Source organism: Rhinoderma darwinii, chromosome 3 (genome assembly GCF_050947455.1).
Source record: "Rhinoderma darwinii isolate aRhiDar2 chromosome 3, aRhiDar2.hap1, whole genome shotgun sequence".
NCBI classification, from domain to species: domain Eukaryota; kingdom Metazoa; phylum Chordata; class Amphibia; order Anura; family Rhinodermatidae; genus Rhinoderma; species Rhinoderma darwinii.
The window spans coordinates 406,197,244-406,213,982 of record NC_134689.1 but is presented as its reverse complement, the minus strand read 5'-3'; the positions used below and the strand labels follow the sequence as shown (position 1 = coordinate 406,213,982).

Here is a 16,739-nt window from a genome sequence, read left to right as displayed (position 1 = left end):
TCTTTTTGAGTCAATTACAGGAAACACTTTTACGGAAAGATGTGAGTTAAGATTTACTTTGATGTTCCTCAGAGCCTCTGTAAATGTAAAGGAGACCCATATAGACCGTCTTTGTTCTATCTTCCGCAGATACTTACAACTTCCGATATGCAGCTCTTGTGCCATTACTGGTAGGGGCATTTTTCGTCCTTTGCTCCTTTGCCCTCCTATGTCATATCTGCTGGAAAAGAAAGACGTCCCGGTAAGATTGTTCCCTTGTTCAGGGGTGTATATTTAGAGTGGGGGATGAGGGCTCCAAAGAAAGATCAAAACTGGTTTCCTTTCATGGTGCAGCACCCTTCCTTGGTGTACTTCTTCCTAGTGCCCAAGAGGCTAATAACTTAGTGAGTGACCTTTTGTGGATTTATGTCCTGATATAGCGGGGCCAGAGCCGCTAAACACACAAAAATGCGGGTATTTTATTTTTGTAACTAGAAAATAAAATTTTTGGTAACCAGACAGAAGAGAAAGACCCAGGGACTTTTTTGAATTTACTGGGAATTTTTTGATATTACAATAAATTTCTATAAAAAGAGTTGTCCAAGGGTTTTATTAAAAGTTTTGCTCGATGGTTCACGGTAATGTAAATCACAAAATCCTCAATTTTCATCCACTATTGACTAACAGAAAAATAAAAAAATGATGGCAAGACAACAATCACCAATTTATTCAAACTCTTTTTTTTTTTGTGATTTATTATTATTATTATTATTATTAATATTATTATTAAAATCTAACTGGCTCAAAGTCAACAAACCTCCCTATATGCACTTTTTTTTGTAAATTGTATTTATTATTTATTTTTTTCTTAATTTTTAAATTTAAAAATTATAACAGTGTCATCAGAGGCACCCCTGATCCCACACAAAGTTGAAGAGTTGCCCAATAGAGCAGCATTATAAACACTGGCATGAGAACAAAATTACTAACACCCTCTGCAGTGTGGGAAATGTTTGTTAAATCACCCCAGTCCCCCATTTTATATGACACCCACCTATCTGGAAAATGTGGATCTGGCAGCATCTTCCTTCAGGGGGGGATTAATTGGCAGGCAGTCAGAATTTTATTCTTTCAAGGGGTTTTACCACTAGTAACATTTATCACCTATCCGCAGGATAGGTGATAAATGTATGACGACTGGGGGCCCCACCGATCACTAAAATAAGGATCCTACACCTCCATTCCTCCTTACTGCATTGCAGTTAGGAGGATTTTGAATGAACGGCGGTCATGCGGGTGCGCTAACGCTCCATTTAATGTCTATAGGGCTAACGGAAACTTCGATGGGGCCCCCATCGATAATACAGTTATCTGTAGATAGGTGATAGATGTACTTAGTGGGTAGAAGGGAAGGGAAGTAGGAGATGTGAAGCTCTATATCTCTATATATTATATGTGGAGGTTCCTGACTTGCTCTGTATGTATCATTTTTCTGTTACATTATACTTTGCATAATTTGGTTCATTTATGTTATAGTAGGGTCTTCACTTTAAGAGGTGCAAGGCAGCAAGTGTGGGCAAGAAGTCAAAGATCTCAAGTGCCCTACAGAAGAACTTCACCCTCCATAAACCTGGCATATGAGCCTTCTCATGATCTGCACAATGACTCTCTACCACCAACAAGGACTCATCTCAAGCATACACATCCAACAATCCATCTACCTTCCGAGGATCTACTACCAAGAAACCCTACTATGAACAGTTCTTGGCCTCCTGAAGACCTAATTCCTACATCTCACTGTGTCCCACCTCTGAGGAACCATGTCTTACCAACGCCAAACCCAATCTATTGCAATATTCACCATCGCAACAAGCAATACCAGAAGGTACAGCATTTACAGATTGCGTCAACCATAAACCAACATCACCCTGAGATGTCCTCTTATGAGGGTGCAGATCCCTCATCATTCATACAACATTCCCATACCACATCATACCCATGGTTATTTGAGGGTACATCCTATTCTTCCAAACACATTGCTCCTCAACATGATTCTAGATTAAACGTTCCAAGGACACCTGAATCTCCATTCACGACCATCAATCCCATGTATCATACTGGGAGCGGCTGGACATCCCAACCCAACAATGTCCATCTAAAGTATGAACATTCAGTGGTCTCTTGATAAACTCGATTTATAGGAGTTTTGTTCTTATCCATTCATGGTGCTTTCAGAGTCCATCATGATTAGATACTATGTTCTGAACTTTGAGTGATAATGGGTATCTTCAATGAGCTATAAAGATTTCTCCTGTATATGGTTTTATAATTTTTGCCTTGTTGTGACTTTTGGAGCACTTTCTACCGACCATCATGACACATGAAGTTTCTTCTGGACTGTTACACAACACTGTTGGAAACATTTTGGTCAACTGCATCTAGACAGGCCCTATCAAGTTGCACATAATAATACCCTATAGGGCACATCACAACCATTACATTGACTTTGAAAGTTACACTGTTGTCTGAGCATTTATGGGACCTTGGGGAGAAGGCAGTTCTGTCTTTACAGATACAAGCAAGGACATCTCTTGACTGCAACTATATGTCAAAGTATCATCACCACATGAATCGGGATCTTCTGTCTCCTTTTGCCAAGAATGGAAAATTGGACCTGCAGATGCTATCAAGATTTGTAGACCTGCGCAATAAATCAAATGGCCACCACCTTCTTCCAGGAATGATATGCTGGTCCTGGCAAGACTAGGACCAGTAGGTTGGAGCAAGTACTCTCAACTCATAGGAGAAGATCCTCCATGAAAAGGAAATACCTCTATAAAAATAGAGATACTTATTTGATTTCTGGTTGTTGAGCAAAGAGGATCTGGCCATTGCTTAGTAACAGAGGACATGTTGGATGTTGAACTTCACGCTCCATTAAAGATCTAGTAGCATCACTCCCATTTAGTAGAAAGACTGGTGACATATATTAAAGGGATTGTTTCTCGCCAAAAACATCCTCTTTCAGGCTGGAGCCCCCTGGGCGATTAGCTGGTGTTGCCTGGGGGAAGCCTCAACCTGTAGTCCATTTAATGCGTGGATGACTTGAATCCGACACAACAACAGCTACTCTTCCCGAATGGCTCTCCATTCTGGCTCTTATAGGGCAGTACCGAGTGGGATACCCTGCATTATGATGTCCATATGCCCTAAAATGGCAATCCTTTTAATACACTCCATCACCACCACTTCTGGCCCCACTGCCAGGTTGATGTAGATACCTCTCAAGATCTAGTGTTGGATCATGGATTGCTTGGTCAGTGTTATGTAGGGGTCAGGGGCAGAAGATGGACGGTTACGACCAGCAGAGAACTTTTTGTTTTTCCTCAAACTTTTGCTCTCATTCGGGGATAAATACCAAAGCATTATTTGACCTGAAAAAGATGTATCTTTAGGAATCTTACAACTACTAGATGCTCGTTGTATTCACTTGTACTCTCATCATGTTAATAAAATTTATATTTTCTTACCTAAGTCTGAATTTTTTTCCCTACTTGGGTCGGGATAAGGGATCTAGGATGGAATATATGGATATTAACATTGCATGAGGGTAAACCACAATGGCTCTGAGAGGGACAGCTTTTCTCACTGGGATATGTATCGATGTCTTTCTGTGAGGAGTGGTTAGTCAATGTCATAAAGAGCTTACCCACAAGGTCTTCAGTTTCTGCTTTTGTTGCCTTGTGGTTAATTCCACCCTATGCCACTAATGACATTGGACTTGGGAGAAGGAAGTATTTTTTGTTGATCTCTTATTAAACTTCTGTTGCTCACCCCTCCCCAAACCAGCGATGATGCCCCGCTGGCGGCCGTGGCTTTCCTGTCTCCAGCCGTAGCTGTTTCAGGTGTCCGTAGGCCTACTATATAACAGTAAATTCAACATTGCCATATGGTGCCTATTTAATGCTACTGTACAGTGAACACATAACAGTGCTATACAGTGCCTATATAATATCACCATACAGTGCCTTCATAACAGTGTCATATTATGGCCATATAACAATACCATTCAGTACCTTCATAAGAGTATTTTTCAGACTTATATACTAGTACTGTACAGTAAACACACAACAGTGCCCAGATAATAGTGCCATACAGTTTCTACATAAAAGTGCCATATCTTGAACTTACTGTATAACCCATGCCATACAGTGAACAGATAAAGTTCCTTTATGCACCTGTCCATTTATTTCACTTAGGAGATGATGACTACTATATTGTACCGCTGAGGGTGGAAACTGCCTCCATTTTGGTCATGCACTGCTCCCATCCATCCAAGGTTTTTCATTAGAGCAAAATAAGCTGGTTCTGACCTATATTGAGTACATTTTGTAAACCTAGGTCTTATATATGCAGCTATTATGTTGGCGTAGGGACCCATCTGTATGAGAACGCTGTGTCTTGACAGGTGGACTTACACAATTTGATCACAATATGCACTAGGAACTTCACATTTAAAATACAGTGGCTATATAATAGTGCCATGCAGTGCACACAGCATGCCATATGAATAAGATTTCCATATAGGTCATATACTTTCAATTGTGACATATAGTGATCACTTTGCCTGGCACTGTACATTTGTCCTACTACTGTACCAGTCAGGGCTGGCCCTATGTTGCATAGTGCCCTGTGAAATACCTTCTGTTGGCACCCCCCTCGTACGCCTAATTAGACTGTTGGCGTCTTACTGTGTAATAAATTGGCCAAATACCACTTCCATATAGTAGCATATAGAGAGCCACTATTACCATACACTGCAATAATTATATACTGTACAGTTCCCAAGGGGCAGCACCACATAATTATTAAATAAATACCGCCATGCAGTTCTCAAATACTAACATACAGTGCTCAAATAATACAACCATACAGTGCTCAAGTACCAACATACGGTGCTCAAATAATACCAACATACAGTACCCATATAATACCAACAAATGGTGTTCAAATAATACCACCATACAGTGCTCAAATACCATCGTACAGTGCTCAAAGAATACCACCATACAGTGCTCAAATAATACCACCATACAGTGCTCAAATATCATCGTACAGTGCTCAAATACCACCATACAGTGCTCAAATAATACCACCATACAGTGCCCAAATAATACCAACATACAATGCCCAAATAACACAACCATACAGTGCTCAAATAATACCACCATACCGTGCTAAAATAATACAACCATACAGTGCTCAAATAATATCAACATACAGTGCCCAAATAATATCAACATATAGTGCCCATAGAATACAAACATACAGTGCCCAAAAAATACCAACATACGGTGATCAAATAATACAAATGTACAGTGTTCAAATACTAACACACAGTGCTTAAATACCGTCGTAATGTGCTCAACACAGTGCCCAAATAATACCACCATACAGTGCTCAAATAATACCCCAAAACTGTGCTCAGATACCATTGTACAGTGCTCAAAAAATACCACCATACAGTGCTCAAATAATACCAACATACAGTGCCCAAATAATACCAACATGCAGTGCTCAAATAACACAACCATACAGTGCTCAAATAATACCACAATACAGTGCTAAAATAATACCACCATACAGTGCTCAAATAATACCACCATACAGTGCCCAAATAACATACAGTGCTCAAATAATACCACCATGCAGTGCCCAAATAATACCAACATACAGTGCTCAAATAATACCAACATACAGTGCCCAAATAATACCAATATACGGTGCTCAAATAATATAAATGTACAGTGTTCAAATACCAATATACCGTGCTTAAATACTGTCATAATGTGCTAAAATATCAACATACAGTGTCTAAATAATACCAACATACAGTACTCAAATAATAGCACCATACAGTGCTCAAATAATACCACAATACAGTGCTCAAATACCAACACACTGTGGATAAATAATACCAACATACCGTGCTCAAATACTAACATACAGTGCTCAATACCAACATACAGTGCTTAATACCAACATACAGTGCTCAAATAATATCCCCATACAGTGCTCAAATACCACCATACAGTGCACAAATACCAACATACAGTGCATAAATAATACCAACATACAGTGCTCAAATACCAACATACAGTGCTCAAATAATACCACCATACACTGCTCAAATAATACCAACATACAGTGCTCAAATAATACCACCATACAGTGCCCATATAATACCACCATATAGTGCTCAAATACCACCATACAGTGCATAAATAATACCAACATACAGTGCTCAAATACCAACATACAGTGCTCAAATACCAACATACAGTGCTCAAATAATACCAACATAAAATGCTCAAATAATATCACCATACAGTGCATAAATAATACCGCCATACAATGTTCAAATAATACCACCATACAGTGCTCAAATAATACCACCATACAGTGCTCAAATAATACCACCATACAGTGCTCAAATAATACCACCATACAGTGCTCAAATAATACCACCATACAGTGCTCAAATAATACCACCATACAGTGCACAAATAATACCACCATACAGTACTCAAATAATACCACCATACAGTGCTTAAATACCAACATACAGTGCTTAAATAATATCAACATACAGTGCTCAAATACCAACATACAGTGCTCAAATAATACAAATGTACAGTGCTAAAATTCCAACATACAGTGCTTAAAGTGTACCTAACTTTTCAGGTCACTTTTCCAAATAAGTTGTCATATGTGTGCACATGAGGAATAACTCGATTTCTGACCATTATATGGCTTGTATGTGGCATTATTTAGCATATTTCCTCTCTGCAGGCTCTATCTCTAATTCTTAGTTTTCCCTGAGCTAGTGGGTGGAGCCTAACTGCTATCATGTCTTCTATACACTGCACACATAGAAGAGGAGAATCCTGCTCTCCCATCTCTATCACATATATAGAAGCAGCAGGAGCATGGAGGAGATTATACAGCAGTAATGAGCAGTGTAGCTGAGAATCCAGCACTGGGGTGACATAAAAATCTCACTATCAGGGGCGTAACTAGGAAAGACCGGGCCCCATAGCAAAATTTTGACTAGGGCCCCCCCTCCCCTGGGTGTCACACAACCCCCCCTTGTAGATAGTGCCTTTTTTTACAGCCCCCCTGTAGATAACGCCATACAGCCCCCCTGTAGATAACGCCATACAGCCTCCCTGTAGATAACGCCATACAGCCCCCTGTAGATAACGCCATACAGCCCCCCCTGTAGATAACGCCATACAGCCCCCCCTGTAGATAACGCCATACAGCCCCCTTTGTAGATAGTGCCATACATCCCCCTGTAGATAACGCCATACAGCCCCCCCTGTAGATAACACCATACAGCCCCCTGTAGATAACGCCATACAGAACCCCCCTGTAGATAACGCCATACAGCCCCCCCGGTAGGTAACGCCATACAGCCCCCCCTGTAGGTAACCCTATACAGCCCCCCTGTAGATAGCGCCATACAGCCCCCCTGTAGGTAACGCCGTACAGCCCCCCTGTAGGTAACGCAGTACAGCCCCCCTGTAGGTAACGCCATACAGCCCCCCTGTAGGTAACACCATACAGCCCCCCCTGTAGGGGGACTTTCGGTCCCCCGTTCTCCCTATCGCTTCCAGCGATCACACATGTATCCCCTATCCTGTGGATAGGGGATACATGTCTTTTGTAGGAACAACCCCTTTAATGGCAGAGCGGGGAGATACCTCCCTGCTCTGCCGTAGTGTTCAGTGGCGTCGCGCTGTAGTAGCCATAGTGGCTGATAGCGGAGCCTCCGGCCATGATGGGGGCCCATGCCGGCGGGCGACACGGGCCCCCTCATGCCGCGGGCCCCGTAGCAGCCGCTACAGCTGCTACAGCGGTAGTTACGCCACTGCTCACCATTATGTCTGTGTGTCTCTCACTCTGCTCCTGCTTCCTCTCCCTGCTCACCCCTCCATAGACTTACATGCAGCTGTGTTGCTGAGTCACACTCTCGCTCTGCTCCCCTCCACTCTCTATAGACTTCTATTGGCAGGCAGTGAAGAGACACCCCCCACCTTCTGCAGCCTGTCAATTCTGCATTGTAACTAGGAACAGATTTTGCTTAACAACAGGGGGTGGACAGCAGATTACAGGAAGGGAGACACCTAGTGGCAGGCAGTAACTTCACACAGAATTTGCAGGGATAAAACAACTACATTGTTTACAGTAAGTAAATGACAAATTTCTTTATATCAGGTTGTACTATTAGATCAGAATAAGTTGTATGAAAAGTTAGTGCCAATTTAAATACCCCAATACAGTGCTCAAATAATACCAACTCTCCTAAAATAATCTGGGGACGCCCGAAACAGCAGTCCCATACCGACAGTCCTCTTCACTCCCCGACACCGCCGCAGACATCGTCCTGACACCAGCCGGGTGAGTATCTCCACATCTAGTATGAGGTCTATATTACTTTAGGGGGTCTAGTGCCTGTATTTAGGGTGTCTGTACGGTAGTTATGTAAGGATCTGGTCTGGGGTCTGTATTTATATAATTAGTCTGGGGTCTGTATTAATGGGTCTGTATTTATTTAGGGAGTTTGATCCGGGGTCTGTGTTTGTTAAGGGGGTCTGGTCTGGAGTTTTATACTTATAAAGTTGGTCTGAGGTCTATATTTATTGAGGGGGTTTAGGTCTGTATTAAGGGGGTCTGTATTTAAGGTTTTGGTCTGGGGTCTGTATTTAGTGGGCATGGGGTCTGACCTTATTTAAGAGGTCTGATCTGAAGTCTGTATTTGTTAAGGGGGTCTACATAAAGTATGTTATTATGTGCCCCAAAATGGCACCTAAAAAACAACCCAACAACTCGTCCCGCAAAAAACACGATCTCACACAGCAATGAAATGAAAAAGGTAAAAGCTGTCGGCATGTGAAAAACAAAAATAAAAAAGTGATTACAGTCCTGAAGGGGTCAAACCTCCATTGTCTTAAATGAGGGAAATATAGTTCTGTATTATAACATTTTTTCAACTGGCAAAAAACGGCGAACTTGCGGATCACGTTTCTAGCTCCATCTCACGATGGCGGTTTCACTACAGTCTGAGACTCTTTAAGAAAAGTAGAATAAAATGTTCCCGTGTGTTCATCATCTTGTGATACACATCTGCGCCATCTCTGGACTTAGTCTTATACAAGCCCCTTATTTTATCTGTGCCCCAACATGATCCCTGCTAGATAAAACCTGTGTAATGGGAGGTTAACTATGAACTTGTATGCCACCTAGTGGTGTCTATGTGAATAGCAGCCACCTCCAGACAGCCTGTCCTCTGCAGCCCCTAAACATTTAGCACTCATTGTTTTTGATGTTTGCACGAGATGCAGTCACCACAACCCTCAATACATCGAATACTGGTATTACCCTCCCCCATTTCCTTCCACTGGCCGAGAAAACACTGCACTCTGCTCAACGCACTCCGCACTTCCCACACGTAAACTTCTGCATGACCCAGTAACATATGTGACACATTTAGCAGTTTAATTGTTTTTTTCTCCCAGATCACTGCTGATATATACAATATATACACATACACACTGACACAACTACACCACAATATACCTCCCAACCGTACCGGATCCGGCGGGACAGTCCCGGTTTCTCACCGCTGTCTGTGCCGCCATCCCGGGCGGTCTGCAAAATGTCCCGCCGGGCGCTGCAGCTGTATCAAAACAGCTGATCGCTGCTGACAGGCGCCCTGCATGCCAGACGTCTGCAGCAGCGATCAGAAGAAGGCAGGAGTCTAGCGGCGGTGTTCTCACTGGGATCGATGCCGGCAAGGGAGTGGACCAGTCCAGTCACCTGACCTGTCATCTGACCTCACCGGTCAGCTGACAGGTCAGGTGACTGGACTGGTCCACTGCCGGGCTGGCATCGACACCTGTGAGAACACCGCCGCAAGACTCCTGCCTTCTTCTGACGGTGAGTGAAAGCAGAGCGGAGAGTGGCAGCAGTAGGGCCGGCTACCTCTTATAAGGGGGTTGTGTTGCGCTACCTACAGGGAGCTATCTACAGGGGGGCTGTCTGGCGCTATGTACAGGGGGCAGGGGTGTAACTAGGAAAGACTGGGCCCCATAGCAAACTCTTGACTGGGGCACCTCCCCGGGTGCCACAAGCAGCCCTCCTTATAAATAGTGCCCCCTGTAGAATGTGCCATACAGCCCACCTGTAGACAGTGCTATATAGCCCTGCCTATAGACAGTGTCTCACCCCATTCTTAGATAGCGCCCCCACCTCCCCCTTGTAGATAGTGCCATACAGCCCCCTATAGCTATTGCCATAAAGCCCCCACTGTATATAGCGCTATACAGCTCCCATGTATATAGTGCCACATAGCCCCCCCTTAGTAGAAAGTGCCACACACAGACCCCTGTAGATTGAGCCACACTCAGCTCCCTGTAGATAGAGCCACAGCCCTCCCCCTTGTAAATAATGCCATATGGTTCCCCATGTGTATAGTGCCACACAGCTCCCCCTTGTGTATAGTGCCACAGAGCTCCCCCTTGTGTATAGTGCCACACAGCTCCCCCTTGTGTATAGTGCCACACAGCTCCCCCTTGTGTATAGTGCCACACAGCTCCCACTTGTGTATAGTGCCACACAGCTCCCCCCTGTGTATAGTGCCACACAGCTCCCCCTTGTGTATAGTGCCACACAGCTCCCCCTTGTGTATAGTGCCACACAGCTCCCCCTTGTGTATAGTGCCACACAGCTCCCCCTTGTGTATAGTGCCACACAGCTCCCCCTGTGTATAGTGCCACATAGCTCCCCCTTGTGTATAGTGCCACATCTCCCCCTTGTGTATAGTGCCACACAGCTCCCCCTTGTGTATAGTGCCACATAGCACCCCCTTGTGTATAGTGCCACATCTCCCCCTTGTGTATAGTGCCACATAGCTCCCCCTTGTGTATAGTGCCACATCTCCCCCTTGTGTATAGTGCCACATAGCTCCCCCTTGTGTATAGTGCCACACAGCTCCCCCTTGTGTATAGTGCCACACAGCCCCCCCCCCCTTTGTGTATAGTGCCAGACCGGCCCCCTTGTGTATAATGAACATGGAAAGGTGGGTTTGGAGGCAGGACTATGTGACTCTTTAGGATAGCGGCACCGCCCCATGACCCTCTAATGAGTAATTAGCATATACTGTGCGCCGTTTTAAAAGTGGATTTTAAGAATTTTTCTGCATCTGAAAAAAACATACAAGGGAATGTTTTGAAATATTGTCAGGTCATGTATTACTGCATGGTGGCGGCTCAAGGGGTTAAAACTACCTGACAAATTCCCATTAAATATACAGGGTGGGCCATTTATATGGATACACCTAAATAAAATGGGAATGGTTGGTGATATTAACTTCCTGTTTGTGGCACATTAGTATATGGGAGGGGGGAAACTTTTCAAGCTGGGTGTTGACCATGGCGGCCATTTTGAACTTGTAAATAACTCATGAAAGAATAAAGTAACGTTAAAACCAAGCACACACATTTTTTGTGAAATTCTCGATAAGTTTGATGTGTCACATGACCCTCTTCCCATTGAAAAAACTAAAGTTGGATACAAAATGGCCAACTTCAAAATGGCCGCCATGGTCAACACCCAGCTTGAAAAGTTTCCCCCCTCCCATATACTAATGTGCCACAAACAGGAAGTTAATATCACCAACCATTCCCATTTTATTTAGGTGTATCCATATAAATGGCCCACCCTGTACAATAAATTGAGAACAATTCCATCTGCCCTGCAATTTTATTATATATATATATATATATATATAAATATATCCTATATAAACTACAGCACTAGAACCAAGCTCTGACATATATACAGTACCACAACCAAGCTCAGTACATAAATACAGCACTAAAGCAAGCTCTGACATATATACAGCACCAGAACAAAGCTCAGCACATATATACAGCATTAGAACCAAGCGCAGTACATATATACAGCTCCAGATCCAAACTCAGTACATAAATACAGCACCAAAACCAACCTCAGTACATAAATACAGCACTAGAACCAAGCTCAGTACATATATACAATACCACAACCAAGCTCAGTACATAAATACACCACCAGAATCAACCTCAGTACATAAATACACCACCAGAATCAACCTCAGTACATAAATACAGCACTAGAACCAAGCTCAGTACATATATACAGCACCAGAACCAACCTCAGTACATAAATACATCCCCAGAACCAAGCTCAGTAGATATATACACAGAACCAAAACCAATCTCATACGTATATACAGCACCAGAACCAAGCTCAGTACTTACATACAGCATCAGAACCAAGATCAGTACATATATGCAACACCAGGACAAATACAGCTCAAGTTAGTGCAACCCCTGCCGTATAGGTTTGTACGGCGTAAAACTACAGCTCCCAGCATGGCCCGAACAATGGTGAGGATATGCTGGGAGATGCTGTTTCACAAAAAAAATCATATAATAATCTCGCTGCAGATCATACAGTGACTACAGTGCTGATTAGAGGCAGAATAAACATTTACATTAAGTAACTCACCGGTGACGTCTCAGATTCTAGTTCTTTTCTTCTCCCTCCGGTCCAGACATCTATGATGGATTTCTACCAGCCATGACCCATTTCTGCAGTTTTCCGCTCAGATGTCTTCAGCTTCTCACTTTTAAAACATTTCTGCATCTATAAACAAAGTTAAAATTCTCAACACCTCTAAATATAATAAAGCACCATACACTGCACCTCTAACTATAATAGAGCTATACACTGTGTCCCTGATTATAATAGTACCATTCACTGTGTCCCACACACACCGTGCCGCCTGTAGATATGCCCCCATAGCCCCCTGTAGATAGTGACCCCCATAGAGCCACTGTAGATAGTGACCCCCATCGAGCCTCTGTAGATAGTGACCTACATAGAAGCCCCTGTAGATAGTGCCCACATATGGACTCCAGAACTGCAAGGCAATAGTGCTAACCACTGAGCCACCGTGCTGCCCTACATATAGCTTCCCCTATAGATAGTGCTCCACGTATAGCCCACCTCTGTAGATAGTGTCTCACATATAGCTCCCCCTGTATATAGTGTCCCACATATAGCCCACCCCTGTAGACTGTGCACTACATATAGCCACCCTGTTGCTAGTGCCCCACAGGTAACCCACCCCTGTATATAGTGTCCCACATATTGCCCACCCCTATAGAAAGTACCCCAAAAAATATTTCCCCTATAGATAATGCTCTACATATAGCCCACCCCTGTTTAGTGTCTCACATATAGTGCCCCACATATAGACCACCCTGTAGATAGTGCCCCACATCCCCACATATAGATGCCCCCTGTAGATAGTGGCCCACATATAGAGCCCCCTGTATATAGTTGCCCACGTATAGAGCCCCCTGTATATAGTGGCCCACATATAGACCCCCCCTGTAGATTGTGCCCCACATCCCCACATACAGACCTCCACTGTAGCTAGTGCCCCACATATAGACCCCCCCTGTATATAGTGGCCCACATAAAGACGACCCCCCCTGTAGATAGAGCCCCCACTATAGATAATTCCACTCACATTTTTATGAGAAAAAAATATAAACTTGACATACTCACATGATCCCGTTCCCACACTGTTCACTGGCGATGCAGACATGCTCTCTTCTGAGCATGTCTGCTGGAGCTGAACGAGCGTCGTCCAATGACGCTGATTGGCGGGACAGAATGACTTGCCCCGTCAATCAGCACCTTCCAAGCTAGCCAATCAGCGTCATGGTAAGGCACTGGATTGTCGGGCATGTTCATGCCCGGCCATTCAGTGCTAATGCATGTATTTGGCTGCCGCTAGCACCGGGGCCCCCTCCGGTGCTAGCGAAACCTACAGGCATGAGAGGGCCTGTGTCGCCCAGCCCATACTTGGAGGCTCGGCGGCGCGGGCCCCATAGTAGCAGCGCTACCGCTGTAGCAGCCATAACGGCTGCTAGCGGCGCCACCGGTCATATGGGGGGGCGTGTTGGCTGGCAGCACGGGCCCCCTCAAGCCCCGGGCCCCGTAGCAGCCGCTACGGCTGCTACCACGGTAGTTACGCCACTGACAGGGGGCTGTGTGGAGCAATCTACAGGGGGCTGTGTCTGGAGCTATCTACAGGGGGGCTATGTGTGGAGCTATCTACAGGGGGGTTGTATCTGGAGCTATGTACAGCGGGGCTGTGTCTGGCGCTATGTACAGAGGGGCTGTGTGGAGCAATCTACAGGGGGGGGGGCTGTGTCTGGCGTTATCTACAGGGGGGCTGTGTGTGGAGCTATCTACAGGGGGGGCTGTGTGGCGCTATCTACAGGGGGGCTGTGTGTGGAGCAATCTACAGGGGGGCTGTGTCTGGTGCTATGTACATGGGGGCTGTGTCTGGCACTATGTACATGGGGGCTGTGTCTGGCACTATCTACAGGGGGGGCTGTGTGTGGAGCTATCTACGGGGGGGCTGTGTGTGGAGCTATCTACAGGGGGGCTGTATCTGGCGCTATGTACAGGGGGGCTGTGTCTGGCTCTATGTACAGGAGGCTGTGTGTGGAGCAATCTACAGGGGGGCTGTGTGTGGAGCGATCTACAGGGGGCTGTGTGCGTATCTATCTACAGGGGCTGTGTCTGACGCTATCTACAGGGGCTGTGTGTGGTGTTATCTACAGGGGGGCTGTGTCTGAAGCTATCTAAAGGGGGCTGTGTGTGGAGCGATCTACAGGGGGGCTGTGTCTGGCGCTATGTACAGGGGGCTGTATCTGGAGCTATCTACAGGGGGCTGTGTGTGGCGCTATCTACAGGGGGCTGTGTGTGGAGCAATCTACAGGGGAGTTGTGTGTGGAGCAATCTACAGGGGGGCTGTATCTGGAGCTATCTACAGGGGGACTGTGTGTGGAGCAATCTACAGGGGGGCTGTATCTGGCGCTATGTACAGGGGGCTGTGTGTGGAGCTATCTACAGGGGGGCTCTGTTGGATGATTTTTTCCATTGACTGGTAGCAGAGTTACACAATTGGAAAAAAAAATCCCCGTCATGTAACTCTGCTACCTGTCAATTGAAAAGTCATCAACCACAGGGTCTCCCTCTTGACTTTCATCGTTCACAGCCTTTTGGTTTGTCCTGCAGCTGCTGCCGCCGTGATGAGCAAATGTTATACCCAAGATAGGAAAAGTAACACAAAGACGATATAACCTGATCCATAATATCTGTGATATCCAGACAGTCTAGAGCAGGGGTCTCAAACTCGGCAGGGTAAGTGGGCCGCATATAGAAAAAATGGGAAGTTGACGGGCCGCATTACTTTCAAATTTGATACAACACAAAATTATTGTTAATCAATTACTTATTTGAACTACAATAACACTATATTACTATAAAATTAATACTACATTACTATAATAATAGCGCTAGGTTTAAAATTTGAGATATTTCTCCACGTGCTTATTTCAACAATCCAGTTTTCCAGTTTAAGTGTCGCTAAATGCTGTCCGGAGGCTCAGCGTTTGGCAGACACACATGTCAAGATTGGGCAGCCCCTTTTTAGATAGTGCCACAGTACCCTCCGCAGATGCTGCCACAGTGCCCTCCGCAGATGCTGCCACACTGCCCTCCGCAGATGCTGTCACAGTGATGTCAGGGGCTTGCCTAGAGCTGGAGTCCCGGAGCAGAGCCGCTTCTATCACTCTGCCTGGGATTCTAACTCTGCTCCTGACATCACTGTCCATATATGGACAGAGATGTCAGGGGCAACCCCAGAGCTGGAGTCCCGGGCAGAGCGCTAGTAGGCTCTTCCTGGGACTCCAGCTGTGGTCCTGACATCACTGGGACTCCTGCTCTGGGGAATTCCACAGAGTCCCGGAGCAGAGCCTGTACTAGCGCTGTGCTCGGGACTCCTCTCTGGGGAAGACCCTGACACACTGTCCATATATGGACAGCGATGTCAGGGAATTCCACAGAGTCCCGGAGCAGAGCCTGTACTAGCGCTCTGCTCGGGACTCCGCTCTGGGGAAGGCCCTGACACACTGTCCATATATGGACAGCGATGTCAGGGAATTCCACAGAGTCCCGGAGCAGAGCCTGTACTAGCGCTCTGCTCGGGACTCCGCTCTGGGGAAGAACCTGACACACTGTCCATATATGGATAGCGATATCAGGGAATTCCAGAGTCCCGGAGCAGAGCCTGTACTAGCGCTCTGCTCGGGACTCCGCTCTGGGGAAGACCCTGACACACTGTCCATATATGGACAGCGATGTCAGGGAATTCCACAGAGTCCCGGAGCAGAGCCGATACTAGTGCTCTGCACGGGACTCCGGCTCTGGGGAAGCCCCAGACATCGCTGTTCATATGTGGACAGCGATGTCAGGGAATTCCAGAGTCTAGCGGCTCTGTGTCCCGCGGGCCGCAGATGACAGCCCCAGGGGCTGCGTGCTTGGGACCCCTGGTCTAGAGATCCGCGGTGAGAATGTGCGCGCGTTATTTGCAGAAGGATCTGGCCGTGATTTGATGTGTTTATGCGGGATGTTGGGCGTGGTTAGGGGCGTGGCTTAAAATGTCCCTCTTTTCCGAATTCAAAAGTTGTGAGGTGTGCAATACTCACACTGACACAACTACACCACAATACACACACTGACACAATAACACCACAATACACACACTAACACAACTACACCACAGTACA

The 16,739-nt window shown here is 45.4% G+C and overlaps 1 protein-coding gene across 4 annotated transcripts in view; it reads left to right on the top strand.

The window, feature by feature from the left end:
* Positions 1-3,513, top strand: part of LOC142750249 (calpain-5-like) — a 58,222-nt gene extending 54,709 nt beyond the window's left edge. For 3 of the 4 annotated variants that reach the window (XM_075859195.1, XM_075859196.1, XM_075859194.1), the window contains 2 exons: positions 130-241; positions 1,516-3,513. The gene's annotated coding sequence lies outside the window, so the exon portion shown is untranslated. The remainder of the gene's footprint in view (positions 1-129; positions 242-1,515) is intronic. The other variant, XM_075859197.1, reaches the window with a different exon arrangement.
* Positions 3,514-16,739: the final 13,226 nt, after the last annotated feature.